Source organism: Petaurus breviceps, unplaced genomic scaffold (genome assembly GCF_028583685.1).
Source record: "Petaurus breviceps papuanus isolate PSGF00001 unplaced genomic scaffold, PetGlider_PUasm1.0 81, whole genome shotgun sequence".
NCBI classification, from domain to species: domain Eukaryota; kingdom Metazoa; phylum Chordata; class Mammalia; order Diprotodontia; family Petauridae; genus Petaurus; species Petaurus breviceps.
The window spans coordinates 4300620-4305043 of record NW_027186546.1 but is presented as its reverse complement, the minus strand read 5'-3'; the positions used below and the strand labels follow the sequence as shown (position 1 = coordinate 4305043).

Genomic DNA, 4424 nt, shown 5'->3' with positions numbered 1-4424 from the left:
AAGTTTATAATGTCAAGAACTTCTCTTAGATGAAAGGTAGCTTCCACGAAGATAACCAACTGGGTAGAGAGTTCATTTGATGATTTTGTTGGGAACACAGACATCTCATCTGCTCTTGCAACTGTGTCTCTAGGAGTAAATAACTTTCATCAAAGAAAAGATTTGCCCTCTACATTAAAAAGTAGCAAGTGTCTAGTTAGAAAAAAAAAAAAAGAAAACCATCTTCCTCAAAACAAAGTAGTGTTGAAGCAAATTTAAATGAAAATCTGTCTGAAAACGAACCACAGGTAGATAAATATAAACCAGAAACTCAGAATAAACTTTGTAAGAAAAAGCTGAAGAACTTGAAACCTGGTTAAAAGCTAAAGTTTTTGAGAAGCAACCAAAATGGGGTGGATCTATTGTAATAATTACAGGTCCTCCTGGCTGAGGAAAAACAGCATCACTACACATACTAGTTAAGGAGCTCAATACTAAGGGACAAGAATGGATTAACCTTGTTTTTCTAGACTCCAGAAAACATCATATGAAGGATGGGTTTAATCATGAATCAAGTTTCCATATGGTTCCTAATAAGTCTCAGATGATTATTTTTCAAGAGTTTCTGTTGAGAGCAAATAAATATAACAAACGACAGATGCTTGGTGATTGCTTTGCACATTGATAAGAAGATTATTTAGGTTGAGGACATACCTAATCAATTTTATAGATATCCAAGTACTTTACATGAAATACTAAGGAGATTTGTGCAGTTAGGGTGATGTCCTCTTACATTTATAATCTCTGAAGGTCTCAGGGGAGACAATAGTCAGAGATTACTGTTACCCAAAGAAATTCGAGAACGGTGTTCTATATCAAACATTAGTTTTGGTACTGTGGCACCAACAAATTATGATGCAAATTCTTAGTAGAATAGCAGCATCAGAAGCTAACGTGGGTAGAGGAAATATTGTTGTCCCTGACAAGCCATCTTTAGAGTTGCTTTGTAAAGGATGTTCCGGTGATATAAGAAGTGCAGTTTTCTTCTTTTAAAGGTAATTCAGGGGAGACCAATTTTGGGTCAAGGATAAAAAAGGATGTCTTCATTAAAATTAGATGCTTAGCTGTCAACAGCAAAGAGAGAGGGGCGGTTAAGTGTCAAAGTGAATAGAGCCCTGGCCCTGGAGTCAGTAGGACTTGAGTTCAAATCCAGCCTAACACAAAATTAGCCATGTAATCTTGAGCAAGTCACTTAACCCCAATTGCCCTACCTTCCCCCCTCCAAAAAGAAAAAAAAAGAGCAAAGAGAGAAAGAGACCTGATAGTACTTTGGAAAACCAAGAAGTTCAGGCAATTGGTAGCAAAGATGCCTCTCTCCTTCTCTTCAGTGCTTTGGGGAAGATATTATATTATGAAAGAAAATATCTAACAGAATTATAATTTCCACAATTATCTTCTCATTTATCAGAGTATAAAAAGGACACATTACTTGTTGAACCTGAGGAAGTTTTGGAAAAGTCACATGTGCCTGGAGAAGTATTTAATTTATACTTTCATCAAAACTATATAGATTTCTTCACTGAAATAGAGGCTCTTGTGAGAGCCAGTGAATACATGAGTATCACTGCCCTCTTCTGTAGTGACTGGAATTCAAGAACTACACTCAGGGAGTACAGTGCATCTGTAGCTACAAGATCTTGGTGGGATGCATTCCAACAAATCCAGAGGTTTTGCTTATTGCCAAAGAGGAGAAGCGAGTTTTCAACCCTTGCACAAATCTCAGCAGTTTCTGATAAATAGAAAGCATTGAGAAAATTGCCTGGCAGCAAAGTCACTTTTTTCCAGTTTCTGCATACCCACTTCATGCCTTCAAACACAGCTGTTGTCCTACCTGGCTATGCTGACTAATCCAATGAGAAATCAAGCTCGGATTGCTTTTATCCAGGATGTTGGGAGGATCCCTCTAAGGAGGATCTTCTTTTGGAAGATTGAAAATGGAAGCTCTCTGCCCCTGATGATGAGACTAATTTTGATGGAGCACCACCTACAAAGACACTTGCACACATGGACAAAATCAAAACTTCAGAGGCTGAAACAGAAGCATCCATCATTATTTCTTCCCCCAAACAGACTAGTGGAACAGATCTGCCTGCCAGCCAGTCACAGCCGACTACAGCACAAGGATTCGTGGAAAAAGAATGTGACAGTGACAAAGTATAGCCAAATAATCTACCTGATGGTCAGATGCTCTTTGACAGATTCATTTATTCAGTGATAAACAAAGTTACTTGAATAAAGTCAATATGCTTTCAGTGCTATTGAAATGATTGTATTGTTAAAAGTCTACTTGTACAGTGTATAGTCCATACTTGCATAGTGCATATAGTATATACACTTGTATTGCTATACAAGTCCATTTATGGGACCGATACCAGGAAAAAATATAAATTCAATCAGGCTTTAAATGTTTAGCTTAAGTCTGAATCCTTTTTAATTAAAGGAGTATTGATAAAATAATCAAAAGACAGACAAGTATTTTAATGGAAAAGTTATGACGTTTTTGAATTAGTAAATAGTAAGACCTTTGAAATTATTTTAAAATTTTCCCACTAGTATTTAATTCTATAGGTGTGTTGAACCTGGCCCCATTCTGGGTCCCCTCCCCCAACCAGCTCTCCTTCATGAAAGTAAACAAACTGTACATGGCCTCATTCTGGTTCCCTTGCTGCCTTTCCCCTCCCCCAACCAGCTCTCCTATTTTTTTTTTCAACCCTCTTCATGGATTATCTTCTTTCTGGCCAAAATGCAAACAGACTAGGTCAGAAAAACATGACTACTTTGCCTCCTAAAGTGGTTCAGGCTGATTCTGGATGAGTCTCTGCTGTCTAAATACCAGGTGTTATGTTTACTGAACTGAACCAAATTATACTGCCAGTGATGGATGACGAAAAAAACACAATTAATGATTGTACGTTGTACCAATCTGAGGTATTTTTAGTCCCATTTACACAAAACTCTAACCTTAGGAACTGGAACTAGGAGGAGGGCTACAAACAGTTCCTGTACAAGTACAACTCTGGCCCTCTTTTCATTTGGTAAACAGTTTTTTAGATCAACTGATGTGCAGAAATGGAATTACTTTCTGAGAAGAACTCTCTCTCTCTCTCTCTCTCTCTCTCTCTCTCTCTCTCTCTCTCTCTCCATATATATATATGTATATATATACATATATATATACACACACACATATATATATATATGTACTGAGACTTGAAAAAACTAAACCTCTCTTTTCCACATTACTCCATGCTAACCACATGTTCAGCTCTCTTAAGACTTCTGAGTTTATGTAGTTTTCTCTGTAAAAGGGTAACCTATAAGAGTTTCTCTGTTTTCCTTCCTGCACCCTCCCCCCAATTTAATAATCAACAGTGTAACCATCAGTCATTCTTCTTCTTGGGTGCTTTCCATATAGTAAAATATTTAATAGACTAGGAACTAGATCTCTAGAATGTTCAGGTATGCAGACAATTCTTTATATACAGAGAAATAAGAAGAGCATTTTTTTAAACTCCAAATTGGATTTTAAGATCCACAGGTCTAACAAAAATACAAAAAAGATGCATAACATAGAGGTCATAGTAGATAAAGAGCTGGATGATCTGTTTACAGCTGAAAAGATCTGTTTCAAGGTCATTCTGGCTATATGACCCTGAACAAATTCAGTTAACTTCTCAAAGTCTTAACCAGTTTTCTAAAGCTATAAATTGAAGAGAAGGTGCCAACAATTGGCAGAAGTAATTTGCTCATATAGGAATTCCTTGAGCCAATGAAATCATATGTCTAGATTCTATTCCTATAGAAATAAGTTGAGAAAGTCTTGAAAGGACCTCAGCTGAGAGAAAAGAGAAAAAGATGCGACAGCATTTAAGAATCTTTCTTTGGAACTGCATTTGAATTTACTCACTTTTTTCACTAAATTATATATGTACATACATATACATGTATCTGTGTATATGTATTTATATACACACATGTGTTTATCTATTGTGCAGTGTATATATAATATACTATTATACATGTATATATCATGTATATGCATATCATATATGTGTGGTATAGATATATGAAACAAAATGGCACAGTATAACAAAAGCACATGTTTGTTAAAAAAATTATGTAGTCGAGGTATATGTTTACATGCATATTTTATACACACACATATGTGAAGTCCAAACATGTAGAAAAAGAGGAAGGGAAAAAAACACCATTTAAGAGTCATCTCCTTGAAAGGAAACATCTGGAAACATTTTAACCAGCCCGCAAAGTTTAGTCCAACCTTCACAAAGTGAATAATTAATCTGAACAGCAAATGAAGATAACTTCTTAGGAAAGAAAAGCAGATGAGAAAAACATGCAGGAGATGATCCTGTCTGAGAGGAAAG

At 36.1% G+C, this 4424-nt stretch overlaps 1 pseudogene; it reads left to right on the top strand.

Annotated features, from left to right (window-relative positions):
- Positions 1–424: 424 nt before the first annotated feature.
- On the top strand, positions 425–2199 carry LOC138176092 (cell cycle checkpoint protein RAD17-like; annotated as a pseudogene).
- The last annotated feature ends 2225 nt before the right edge of the window (positions 2200–4424 follow it).